General features: G+C 34.6%; 1 long non-coding RNA gene across 1 annotated transcript in view; it reads left to right on the forward strand.

Annotated features, from left to right (window-relative positions):
• The first annotated feature begins 459 nt into the window (after nt 1–459).
• The window catches only part of LOC128091042 (uncharacterized), a 28,480-nt gene continuing 14,602 nt past the window's right edge, over nt 460–14,337 (forward strand). Inside the window, exons 1-2 of the long non-coding RNA XR_008211199.1 lie at nt 460–505; nt 4,146–4,227. This is a non-coding gene — a long non-coding RNA (uncharacterized LOC128091042). The remainder of the gene's footprint in view (nt 506–4,145; nt 4,228–14,337) is intronic.

The following is a 14,337-nucleotide window of genomic DNA, read 5'->3' on the forward strand; positions in this document are numbered from 1 at the left end:
ACATTTGTTTAGCTAAAAGAGTGCAAAAGGAGAAAAGCAATACAGTTTCCCTCTTCGCAAATAGAAATACTAGTTGTAGAGACAGAACTGTAGTTTGTGTAAAAACTATGGCTTAGGTTTTTTCTTCTATCAGTGAGAAACTACATTAGTCCTTCCTTCAAGGAAGATTGGTAATCCACTAGTTTTTAATAACTCAGATCTTATTTTACTCTACTATAAGGAAAAACAAACAAAGAAAAATCAGCAATAAGATAAAAAAGAAATTTGAAGAAAATAAGACTGTATGGGAACTGTTAAGACACAGCCTGAACCAGTGTGTGAGCACCAGCTGAAGGGGTGTAGCCAACCCTGGGATCAAAGGTGGAAGCCATTCACCCATTTGATTGAATACCTGGCTCCACCCTTCCCTAACCTTATGTAAGGGCTGGTGGCTGTAACAGAGAGATCTTTATTTGGAGAGTAATTTCCTTTGGGGTATCTGGTGAGCCCTGATCCTCTCAAATTGGTAAGTGTATTTTATTTCATTTTATCTATTTATTTATTTATTTTTAAAGTAGCTGTATCTGCTTTATGATCTCTATGAACGCTATATACTTGATAGCGAAATAACTGGATTATTACAGACCTAGTACTGGAAGGCAAGAATGTCCTGTGTAAAAATATTCAGCTTTTATTGACAAAGTATAATGAAAGTGTGGTTTCTGGAGTGTGTCTATAGAGCATAAACAATTTTTATCTCTTCTGTAGCTTTTGTTTTGGTTCACAATGGTTTGTACTCTGCTAGTCTCCTTGGTTTTTCAGATGGTTTTCTTTTCAACTACTGTATCTGTACTTTTTAAGATGTAGCAAGCATACACTTTTATGATTTGGTGACACAATTCTTTTGACTTTAACTTTGCATATATCACGCTTATTGGTGTAATGGGGGAGTTAATAGTCAAAAAAGCAGGAATTTCTATGAACTTTTCCAGTGTTTCCAGAAAAGAATATATTAGAGAAAAAAATCTCTTAAGAATACCGCTGCAGAAATACATAAAAATACTACGTTAGGTGACACAGAAACATATCTTTGATTTCTTCTCACTAAAAATGAAGGCTGATAAATATTTAAGGATGCTGTAACAGGTACAAGTGGAATCCTGAATATTGAATCAGTTTTCAGTCAAGAAACAGAAATAATGAAGATCTGTGTCACTATAGTTCCATGTCCTTGTTAATGCTTTATAAGGAGTCAGTGATAGACAAGTAGGATTTCTCCACTATAGTGAATGTCACTAATTAAATAACATAAATCACCTCCAGTGCATATTTTTAAGTTATTTTTAACTTCTTCAAGGAAACGAGAAGCAACAAGTAGTGCTGCAATTCAGTCACTCATTGTCTAGAACTAGTACTATAAGAATGGTGTTTCTAGGTTTAACTGTGCCAGTGGTTTTTGCTATTGTCAAGAAAACCAGTGAAGTCTACTTTAAAATGTGGCAGTTCTTATCTGAAAAAAAGTTTGAATATTTTTCATCATTGTTTTTGCTCTCTGAAATGAACTAAAACACACAGAAAGCATTAATATTATTTAACTTGTGTAGAGAAACCCATCTACGTAAGAAATACAAAGGAAAAATAATGGTGCAAAAAACATCCAGAATTGAACTCTTGCATCTGTGGGTTGTAATGCAACAGAGTTCACCCAGTCCTAAGCTCCATGAATAAGCTGCCTGTTACTTGTTGTTGTTTTTTAAATCATTTTAATTGGTAAAGGATTAGTGGGAGGAATTTTCTTAAAGAAGGTAGGGCACTAGATACCAATTAAAATTCAAGTCATCTGAATAATAGGGTATAAATTGATTAGTAATTCTATATAACATTGTAAGCAGTTTTCCTCTACAGGAGTTAAGCTATTGAGCAAAACAAGCTGCATTTGTTTGTTTGCTAGAGTAAAGCCTTTCTAGTAAGGAACATGAATCTTCAGGTGTCTGGAGAGACTAAATCCATGTTGTTGCTTCTTTTTCTCATTCATATAACTAAGAAGAAATTGTCATTTATCAACATTTTTGACAAATGCGGGTACATACTGAACTGACATTGTAGATCTTAAACACAGTAAGAGAAGAAAACCTCAGAATTGCCCTACTGAAACAGTCAGACATTTTTGCAAGTTTTTGAGAATACCGTGAAGTCAATAAATCTGATTAAATACTTCACTTAAGCAATACAAAGGTATAAGAACTTGTGTGAGGGGCTGCAATAGACTTTTAGATGTTGTTTAGTGGAGAAAGTCTTCTGTTCGTATCTAAAAAATAAACAATGTGGGGAAAAAAAGGAAATTGCATTGACCCTTCACAGCTAAACATCTGTAAAAACATAAAATTTGAGCTAGAACTTCACTGCTGTTGCTCAGTTATCATGTTTTCAAAAGGCTATGGGAAGTTTATAGCACACATGTTCAAATATCTGTTGGATGAAGTGAAGCTTTTGGTTGAGTCTGAACCTTGAAAATCTAGAAAAATTATTACCTGACAATTTGACAAATTGTATGAGGCTCCATTTTACTCTTATTTGAAAAAGTAATATAAAACTCTCTATCTAAGGACATTTGGACATTGTGTCTTCTTCTGTTGTAAATAAATATTTGGCCTTAATGTTAGCTCTGTTACTTGTTTAATTTACTGAAACTGAAACACAGCCTTCTAGTTTTTAGTCTTACTTGATACTCATGCCATCTATTGTGTCTTATAAATACTGGACGCTGTTTTTCTTTTGCATAGCATATGTGTGCTTTCACATGTTCAAATTTGCCCATGAGAGATTTCATACTCTTCCCTCTTCCAGAGAAATACTGAACTCAGGACTTTAGGACCAGGTGTTGTTAGAAAATGAATTTCCTGGCTGCTTTCTTATTTGCAGCATCATTGCTGGCTTTTGAGTGTGAAATGAAGCTCCAATTAACTCTTATTAGTTTTTTCTAATTTCTCTTCGTCTACCTTGTATTCCTTTTGTTTGAATACTATCTTGATTAGTTACTTCTTATAAAGAACTCTTATAATGTCTCTGTAACCGTCATCTTCTAGAGATGGGTTCATATGGTTCTGTTATCACTGCATACCCTTTCAGCAAGTTGTGCTCTGTATTGTTTTCTGGTAAAATAATTCCATTGCATTGATATAGATGTTCAAGGCAATTAGAAGTAAGTAGTCCTTAGCAGAAGTTACGAATAGCTTTATAAAGTGAAGCTGAGAAGTTCAGTATCACTGAAGCTAAAAAATAAAAAGGGCAATTGGTTTCTGCACTTGTCTGTTATGTTTCCTTTAAGTCAACTTTAGTGAAGTGGTTGATTCTCAATAAAAAGATCTTTGTTCTTACATTTATTTTGAACTTTTTAGATATGATACCTTATGTTATCTGTTTTTTAACTAAGGCATTGAGAAATGATGCTTACAAGCAATAAACATTTATAAAAAACAAAATGGTTTTCTAACAATGACAAAACTGTCAATGGCCTGTTAAATTTTTTAAAAGTAGCATATGCTACTTTTTCTCTCCTTATACCCTTTGAATGAAATTCTAAAAATGTATAAGGAATGTAAAGAAGTACCTAGAGGCTGTACCTCTTGAACTGTAGGTAATTTATTTGACAAAAGAAAGACAACTTTTCTTCTTTTTATAATTTTTCTTGGTAAGCCGCACATGATGGTGTGTGTAGTGGGATTAAAAATTCTATATACACTCTTGCTACACTTCACATATCTTTATAAAGTTATTTAGTAGGATTTAAATTGAGTATGTTTCTTTAGACACTTGAAAGTGGTAAATGATGTTGACACATTTTTACTTTATGAATTTGTGAAATCATAGTCACATACACATCTGTTGAAGATCTGCTATGAAGATTGCCTGATAGTAGCATTTTTTCTAAAGTGCTCTATTTATGAGTTTCCTTAGATTGCATTTTAAGAGAATATCTCACTGCCCACATGACATTCAGTTTTCTAATTCGCTTTTAATAAGGCAACCCTTTTCAGAGATTTATTTGCTTAAGATAATGAGGTAGGATTACAGAGGAATTAACAGCAATGCTATTAACTTTTTTCCTTCCTTGGATCTAGCCTTATGCTCTCAGTTTAAAGTAAGCTGAGATTTATTTTTCCTAGGTTACACAACAAATTCAAGACAAGAAGACAAAAAGGCAGCGAGCTAATAATTCTTCAGAAGAATTAAGTGACTATCTTTGAGGTATGTTCATTTAAAAATTGCTGTTAAACATATATTATTCTTGCTGTTATATGAGTGCTTTTGAATGTTAGTGACTTTCTCACATCTTCAAATGTTTAATTTCAAAATAAGTATTTCACTTCAAAATATGCCTTTTCCTCCTCTATTTTTGAAAAGCATGGGAATTAATTAAATAGAAATTTGCTTTTCTTTTATCTGATGCTATTTTATATTTCTATATACAAAACTAGATAGTCAAATACAAATTAAGAAATCTAGAGTTCTATCTTCTTTGTGACTTCTCTTTTACAGTTTTCTGTGTACCATAGTTGCTGTGGGAGAAAAATAAAAAAAAAAAAAAAAAGCTATAAGCTCTTCCCATTTTGTGTGCAATATGCATTTCTGTTTTCTAAATAGGTATAATAAACACTTCTCAGTTTGATATAATGGAAAGGAAATGATAACAAAAATATTTACAAATAATTAAGTAGAGGAGACAACAGAAAGTCATCTGTAGTTTGACTGAATAATGGAGATCATTCTAAGAGAACTTACCTGCTTTTGAGCTGCTTTTCTGCAAGTCTAAAACCAGCCTCTCTAGTTGTTCATCAGCTGCATGAATTGTTTGAAGTCATAAGTTGTATTCTATGTTTGTAAATCTACTTTTAATTAATCAAATTGATGCTAATTTTGTTTTAGGTTTAATTTTTACTTTGTTTAGGATTGTTAACCTATGAACAGACAGCAAATTTTCTTCATACTGTCAAAAATGTTGGATATTATTTTGATTACAATTAGGAAGTATTTATGCCTGGGTTACATTTTTGGAACTTCTTCCAGTCATAGTTTTTTTGTAATAATATATCCAGTTTCAAAGGATAACTTACTTTCTCTTGAAGACACTTTCTTTCACAGAAATACTGCTTATGATTCTTTCTGTCTTCACCTGAATCTTATTTCTTTTTGCCAAATGTGCATCTCTTCAGAGTGGACTGTGTTCTGTCTATGTTCCCATCAAAATCTTTGTAGACTTGTTAATTTTTTACTTGGCAGGAAACCACATAGAAATTGTAACTAATGACACAGACTTCTCATGGGCTATTAAATAATGCAAGCCACTACTGTAACACATTTAAGTTAAAAATGTCCTTCTGCTTAAAGAAGTATCAAAATCAAAGAAGAACAAGAATGATCACAATGCCAGGAAAAAAAAACCTGATACTTTCTTCTTCCTTGGAAGGCCATATTTATTTCAGCTTCCTTTAACAACTATGTGCCTGTTCAAGACAGTTGATCTTTAGGATCCTTTCTTTTTGCTTTGCTTTTGGTGCTTAGTAACAGGTCTGTGGCCTTTGAAGACAAAAAGTTGAGTTCTCTGAACTCTTTTTGTATGATGTCATTCACAATTCAGAACACTTTCCCGCCTTTTTAATCACAAGTACTTCTCTTTTAGTGCCAATCTTATTTCCTTGCAGAAATAGTATTTGAGGTACTGTAATAAATGACCTGGGAGAAATCAGCGTATACACATTTAACCTATCATTCTCTTATCTGCATGCAAATTTAAATTTTTTTATCAGAAAAAGTTGTTTTTGAATCTTAGATGAGTCTCTGCATATATATCAGTGACATTTCAGAGAAACGCTTGTTGATAAATAAATCTCTTTTGTCTTTTCATGACTTCCATTTAGATACATACTTGTTCTCTATAATGCAGTTTGTCTCACAAATTGTTTTTGGTTTTAAGGATGGAAACTCGTAGCCTAATTGTTAAATACATGTAGCTTTCAGAACTAAATACTCTTCTATTTAGTTATTACTTTTTTTTTTTTTTAAGAAGAAAATTTTATTTTACTAGGTCTTCTGAAGCAAGACAGCAAGTATAACATTAAACAGTATTTGATCAGTAGATACTTATAAATTTGATATTTTGTCCAATCTTATTCCTCTATTTTCTCAAAAATTGTTCTATTAGATAATTTTCTATATGAATCTTCACTTTCTGTTGTGATGAGAGAATTATAAAGCACCAGACAAACTAGTATGTTTTGTTTATTTTACTTCATAACATGTCTAGCCTTTCTCATTCAATCCTGCTGGATTACTTAATCATGATTTGTTCAACGGTTCTGTCACTTCATAGGTTTGCCTGATTGACAGCTTATATTTCCTTAGTTGAAATCTGTTGTTTTTATTTGTACCATCAGTTCTCCAATAGCAAAAAAAAACAAAAACAAAAACCAAAACCCTAAGTGTTTTGTATGCTTCTAGCTAATTTAGTCTCAGCTTCTTTCCACGTAGCCTGTATGGTTCCATAAGGAAAAGCTCTGAAGCTTTTTCCTCATGAGATTTGTTTTCCTGTGTGAATTCAGTGGGATGTGTTTTTTATTCTGGGACTATAGTAATAGAACAACAAGGCTACAAGTGAAATGCAGCAGCTGGTAGAGCCAGATGTTGTACAAAAAGGGGAAGAGTATAAACTGCGTATTCAAAGGAAGCACCGCTTAGGATTCCTGGTAGAGGTGGCTAAGCTGCCAGCCTCAGCTTGCAGAATCTGGGAGGCCTCTTTGCATGCTGGGGCTGCAGAGATGTTCAGTGATAAGGACAAGTGTGTACTTGTTTGCTAGACAGGCTTTGCTGAGGCCTTCTTGTGGCACCAAGCCCTGGATGGTGAGCCAGCAGAGCCCCAGTGCTCCATGATAGGGCAAGGGCTGTGATGGTGGTTAAGCTGCAGGAGTCATCCAATTTGAAGCAGCAGAGTAAAAGAGATGAGTTTATTTCTTGCATGAAAATCATGGGTTTGATGAGATCTAATCAGCACGGGTAGGTCATGTCGTTCCTTGAAGTCTGATTACAATTGGTTCATTCCGGTGCCTGCTACCCTACTATTTGTATTTGCATGATGTCTAATTTTGTTTATATGAATATTCAAAATATGACAGATCAAGAAGGACACAGCTTTAAATGTCTACTACCAGTTTTCACTGGATTTGTATCACTGTAAAACTGCCTGATGATGAATAGAGAAGTTTCTTTCTTCCAAATACTTTAAAATTACAGATCTGGCTCACACTCAGTGGAATATTTCTGTTTACTTTTAATGGATTCGTTTTCAAATGCTGAAACTGTCCCAGTTCTTCTGATAACATTCCAACTATCTATAGATAGCACACAATTAACTTGAGGGGAAAAAAAGGGAAAGCCAGGAAGGAAATATGTGCAATGCATAAACTGTCTTTTTCTTTTCATGTGTGTTCTGTGTCGATTTTAATGGGTTTGTAATTAGGTCGCAGGATTGATTGATATCAGCACTTAGCTTCCTAGGTGATGTCACCCTAGTGGGGATTATGTTCACACTGGAAAATAACTAAATTAGTTGTAGACTTGACACTGGATAAATTATTTGTCAGGAAATTAAGACTAACAGGAAGGAAGAGCTGAGGGAATATGAGCAAAGAATGTGGTTATTCTTGTAACCAATGTATGACACCGGTTAGTCTAAAAAAGCAATGGCAGTACTAGGCTGAGATGGGAACAGCCTAAGTGAAATGATGGGGTTCTTCAAATTCTTAATCAGGAACGTTAAGACAGAATGCTAGAGAGTGGAAAATAAACACCTGAGATGCAAGGAGTAAGCTATAATGGTGGCTGACCAAATGCACGGAGACCTTGGCATGAGGGAAACACAATGAATGACCCAAAAACATATAATTCAATGACATTATGAAATGGAAAGATGAGAAGATTGTCTTATGAACTTTCTGTGTATAGGAATATCTATAAATGCAGATTACTTTAAGAATGTGAAGAGCTTTTCCCAGAAATCTTAGATTTTGATACACAGATTTCTCAGAACATGACTTGTGTGATTATAGAATAACTTGTAGCTAAAAAATAAGACTAAAGAAGTTTGCATTCATTTTTTTTCTATCCAGTATATAGTGACAGTAACTGCTGTTTGTTGTGAGGTGATCTTTACTGAGAAATAGGTTGTGAGGGACATGGCTCTGGAAATGGCAAAGGTAGGCTGTGAGAACAAAGCGAACGAAACTTGTTGAATTTTCTGGTGGATGATAATGGCATAAGAGATTTGTTCAAGCTTAGTTAAAACTTATCTGACACGTCATTTTTCCTGTTCATTAATGCAGATGAGGAAAATCCTCATACGTATGTCTGCAATAAGTAACAGTTGACTATTACATATATTTTCAAATAAATTATGTATGGTACTGGAAATACTTTGGTGTTATTTCATACTACTTTTCAGTTGTTGTATATATTTTTCCATTTATTTTTGAGCCTTTTGAAGCCCACTGATATGATTTTTGTTTTAACTGTGTTGATTTTCAAGTTATTTCTGTAGAGAATTCTTTGTGTTCGGTTTCTTTGAGGAGGTAGCAGGGATGTCCTGTGAAATCCTGCAAATAGTAACAGTGCTTGAAAATTCATCATACTTGTCATTAGCCAGAAGTTCTACCCTACTTCTTTCTGGAGTTCAAACTGGGAGTTGGAAGTTGGATTGTGAGACAGCTGCTCCTCAGAACTTCCAGTCGTACAGCAGTCTCAATGGGTGAAACTGGGATAAGTACCAAGCTTTGTACAGTGTGATGAGAGTAATACAAATGTTTGGTTATTTTTCTTTTAAGATGAGAGTTTAAATAATCTTCACAGGAAGAGCTATACAGGCATCACTGTTAGTTCCATTGCTATAAGATTCAGAAATATACAGGACCATTTTGTGGAAATATTAACCCTGACTTTTTTTCCTCAAACGTTTAAATTCTGAACAGGAAGATATTTTTCTTTTATCATCTTCCTTTGCATTTGAAGTGTGTGTGGTCTCATGGGAGAATCATTGTTCTTTGTCAGTCGTCAATATCCCTTGGTCTGCTCAGATGTGATTTTACTCTTCTTTTACAAAACTTTATACAGGAGACCTTGTGCTAGTATCTCAGAAATAAAGAAAGCAGTCTGCTACTTTCAGGCAGGTATTTCTTCATATGTGCATTTGTCATTTTTTTTTTTAAACTGCCTTTTACAATGACTACTTCTATTTTTTAAAAGGGATCTTCTCTACTCCCTGAGCTCCAATCTCCTCATCAGTCCATCTTTCTTTTCCTTCTGTGAGCATTATTTCTCAGATCTTACCCTCATGCACAGCTCCTGATGTTTCTTCATCGCATTTTTGTTGCTTGTTTTCGCCAGTATCAGTGAAGGTCTTCACAATGCATGCGCAAGCACGGTGTTATAGCATCTTAGCAGCTCTTAGGTTTTCCTGACTGATGAATAATAATGCTTTTTACACTGGATGGGGACTATTTCTTCATACTGTTTTCCATTTTTTTTCCTGTACGAGTAGTTTCCAGAGTGATGGTATAATCCCACAAATAGCACTTCCATTAACGTTTTGCACTACCTAGATTTTCAGCATTTTTTATTTCTTAAAAAGGCCAAAATGCTCACTGAATAATTTATTGCCTTTTCTAATTGAATGAAGCCAGTGATATATGCATGAGCAGTTTTACATATTTTTGAGGATAGCACCAGTAAGTAGCTTTTTTCTTTTTTTTTTCCCCACTCATTTCGTACTTATTTAGAGTGCACAGGGAATTTTAATTCTTCATGTTTTAATTCCTAAATATTTCTCATGTAGGCTGGATTAGGACACTCCATGTTCAGCTTAGTGATGTTCTGTGTGGAAGCAGTGAAATAGTTGTTGTTCTTTGTAAAGTACAAATCAGTGACCCAATTGCACAAATTCTAACTCCTCCTCTTAGTGTCTTTGAGTTCAAGTGGACATCAGTTTTCAAGAAAAGCAACCAAAGACACAAGTACATGTCTTCATAGTCAGCCTCATACATCATCAAAATGTTGAAGGGGAAAAAAATTATGCATAAAGTTTAATATTGTGTTGTGATTCATAGACACATGTAATCCCTAAAATATTTATGCTGAATACTGGCAGCTAATGAGGTCCTGTAGTTCAAATCTGAATTGCTAAATTTCACAATAAAGAATTACTCCTCAGGTATTATTCTATTAATATTAACATTCATTGAATATTAATGAGATCATCCTTAGTATGATGCAAGGCATTTTTACTTCAGGTTTCTAAAGCTAGCTTTTAAAATGATAATAATTATAATACTTTACCTGTAAGTATCATAAGAGATAATTTTTTTTATCAGGCATTGTGACTGTTTTGGGGACAAAGGGTGACAGACCACGTTTTGGGGCAGACTGGATGTTCTTATTTTCAAAGGCAATTAAGGAGGGGATTTATACAGATTAAGTAAGAAGCATGGTTAATAATGCATTCTTAAAAGCTTTAATACACAAGATGTAAATGAGAAAGTTTGGTAAAGCAGATGAGGACATAACATAAACATCCTCAGTATAGCACTCACTGAAGGCTTCAGATACACATTTTTACTTTAGAAGCATACTATTTCTATAACCCAAATAGCTTGTGAGTTCATCAATAATTGACAGCTGACTAAATGTTACACATGAAATATTTTGAGGGAAGAAAAATAGCCATCTATCTAACCTAAACCTCCCCTATCTCAGTTTAAACATTTGCCCATGTCCTATTACTATCCACCCTTGTAAACAGTCATTCCCCCTCCTGTTTATATGCTGCCTTCAAGTACTGGAAGGTCTCCCCAGAGCCTTCTCTTCCCCAGGCTAAACAAGCCCAGTTCCCTCAATCTTTCTTCTTAGGAGTGGTGCTCCCCCCAGCCTTCTGATCACCTTATGGCCCTCCTCTGGACCTATTCCAAGAGCTCTGTGTCTTTCTTGTGCTGGGGGCCCCAGGCCTGGACACAGTACTCCAGATGGGGCCTCACAAGAGCCAAGTAGAGGGGGACAAATCACCTCTCCCTGCTGTCCACTCCTTTTTTAATGCAGCCCAGGATATAGTTGGCTTTCTGGGCTGCGTACACACACTGGCTCATGCAGCACCTTGCACCTGGCCTTTTGAACCTCATTAAGTTCACATGGGCTCACTTCTCTAGCCTGTCCAGGTCCCTCTAGATGGCTTCCCATCCCTCCAGTGTACTGACTGCATTGCTCAGCTTAGTGTTGTCTGCAAACTTGCTGTGTATGCACTTGATTCTGTTGTCTGTGTCACTGATGAAAACATTGAAGAGCACTGAGCCTTAGACTGAGAGCCTTGGGGGTTGCCACTTCTGACTGGCCTCTATCCAGACATACAACATAAATTGCAACACTTTGGCTGTGACTAGCCAACCAGTTCTTAATCCACTGAATAGTCCATCCTTCAAATTCGTAACTCTCCCATCTAGACAGTAAGATGTGTAGTAGGAGAGTTTGAAGTATGTTATGATACATTTGTTTATATTAACTTAGGTGTTTATGGAATGCTAGTTGTACAGATCATTTCTAAGTGGGGAAAAAAAAAAAACAAACACTGACTCATTGTGTTGATAGCATTATTTGTTTACTTCAGTGAGGAGTTTTTTTTCTTGCTTGTATTTTAATAAGTCATAACAGTTACTGTTATGTTCCATTCAACTTCAACTGGGTATGGATATGTCAGGAGTATCTTTTAAGACCACCTTTATATTGCTTTCTCACTACAGTTTAAAGTTATTTAATTTACAGTGTATAAACCAAGTCAAATGCATTGAAGGCAGTCTACAGTACTTTTTTTTTTCTGATGTGTTTTGGGTTGCTGAAGTTTTAATGTGTTGTTATAATATTTCTTGCAAGAAAAAAAGGAAAATATACTAAGAAAAGTCCCTATCTGCTTAGAAAAATCTGTACTACTGCTATTAATAAGCCTTTTGGTTAATGTTTAATTTTCAGGCTTCTATTTTCATGGTATATTCTGGGACAAGGTAACTTTATCTTTTGGTTCTCGTGATGTGACAAGAATACTCTGTAACATGACAGTTTTAATTGCCCAAACCTGTTAAATTTTGATGTATTACATGGTTGATTGCCTCCGAGAAAACTAACAATTTGGCCACAGTTTCATAGTTTTTCAGATCCTGAAAGGTTTTCCATTGTGTGTTTTCTTAATAGTGTGACCCTAGCAGTTCTAAACCAAGCAAGTTGAAGCTTTGAATACTTGTAATTCATCTCTGATACCTATGGTTTTCAAGCAGTGTTAAAGTTAAGTGAAAGTTCACTTACATTCTATTTTGTTTAATAAGTGCTATCATAATTAAATGAATATCCATTTAATTTAGTAGTAGAAAGAGAAATTCATTAAGATTCCTGATTAGGAAAAGGCATTAACAGGACTGCATACGTTATAGAAATTTAACTTCTCTTTAAGGTAAATTAAGCTCAAAGCACACTCCTGTAACATGAAGGAAATTCCTTAAACTGTAGCCGACAAGAAATTTCAATTTTTTTTCATTATGTGCATACTATAAGTAAACATACGTTATTAAATAAGTATAGCTAATGAAAATTCTTTAAAAATATGCCTTCATAATTATTTTTCAGCAAGTTAAATGTAAAGGTGTATATATTATTGTAATACTGGTGAAACTATCATGAGCTTTAGGGTATTTCAAATTTTTTTTCCAGTGGGAAATCCTAATGTGAGCCAAATTATGAGACCTTTGATTAGTATCTCTTTAAAAACAGGTAGCCTTTCATAGAATTACAGGGATTAGAAAGGACCTCTGGAGAATATAGAGCCTAACTCCCCTGCTAAAGCAAGTTTGCTACAGTAAGTTGTGTAGCAAGTCATCTGGGCAGATTTTAAGTATCTCCAGGGAAAGAGACTCTACCTCTCCATGCAGCTTGTTCCAGTGCTCTGTCACCCTCATAGTAAAGAAGTTCTTTTGGATGTTTGTATAGAAATTTGTATGTTCCAGTTTGTGCTCATTGCATCTTTTCCTATTGCTGCTTTGATTGTCTCTGGGTGGGCAATTTGGAATTTTTTTGATTTATCACTTGCAGAAAGTTGTAGAAAGGAAAGGGCCAGCAAGTTTTGCCTTTGACTAAAGTTAATTCCAACTTTCTCCATCAGTTTTAACAGTGTGTATTGGTAACATAAAGATCTGATGAGGAAACATAAAAGCTCTGTTTATTTTCAAGTAGTTTGGGATGTCCATATTTGATTTGGGCTTGATTCTGAAACTTTAAACATATTTGTAGACAAACTGCATGAATGCAGCATGCATTTTTCACCTAACCCTTAAAAACTTCTTTTTACCGTTCCCACAGCATTTCTCTAACTATAGAGTTAAAACATTTGACAATTCATTCCTAAAAGCATCTGGTCTTTCCATTGTACAGTGAAAAAGGAGGTTGAAAATCTGTATCCCACTGGAAGTGCTCAGGATTCAGTGATTTTATTCTTAAATGTAAGACTTTTTTTTTTTAGAAAACAATGTCCTTACTTGTCAGTTACTCTTAACTCTCTACTCAAGCACTTTCCTGGCTATTAAAAAGTCATCTCAACTAATTTAAAAAATAAAATATTTCTGCTGAATTGTCTAAAATGACCTCTTTGTTAGGCAATACTGTGCCAATACTCATACGCCTGTGAATATGAGTATTTTTGCATATGAGTATTTTATTCCCTTTGGTTACTGTGGTGATATTTGATCTATTTTCTGATGGGGTAGGGTGTAAAGAGGGCAGTGCAGGTTAAATCATGTGGCCTCTGGAAGTTCCATCCAGTGTAAACAGTTCTGTGATTGGGTAGAGGCTTAACTCTGCACAGTAGTAATCTCTGCACAGTAATACACTGTTAGAGTGCACACAGTCTCAGATACGATAGAGCATTCTGTTCTCACTACTGTGATCTGGGCTACATCTACCTCTGAATATAACAGTACTTAAAAGTCCTGTCTAACTTGGTCACTACCACTGTCTCCAGGATATCTTTCATTAGAAAAGCTTCCCATTTCTGATGGAAAAATACTATAGTATCTTCCTTCTGGACTTTATTTAAAAACAACAACAACAAAAAAAGAACTGCTGGATAATAGAAATTTTTTTAAATCAAGGATAGGAGATTTTCTTCTCGTGCATTCCAAATGTCTGTGCTGTTTGGATTGTGACACCTTCCAATATAGATATGTGAATCTCATTAGCATGCTCTTTATATACTTTTTCAGATCAATAATGAGAAATTTAATTAAA

This window comes from Tympanuchus pallidicinctus, unplaced genomic scaffold (genome assembly GCF_026119805.1).
Source record: "Tympanuchus pallidicinctus isolate F22 unplaced genomic scaffold, pur_lepc_1.0 scaffold5, whole genome shotgun sequence".
Taxonomy (NCBI): domain Eukaryota; kingdom Metazoa; phylum Chordata; class Aves; order Galliformes; family Phasianidae; genus Tympanuchus; species Tympanuchus pallidicinctus.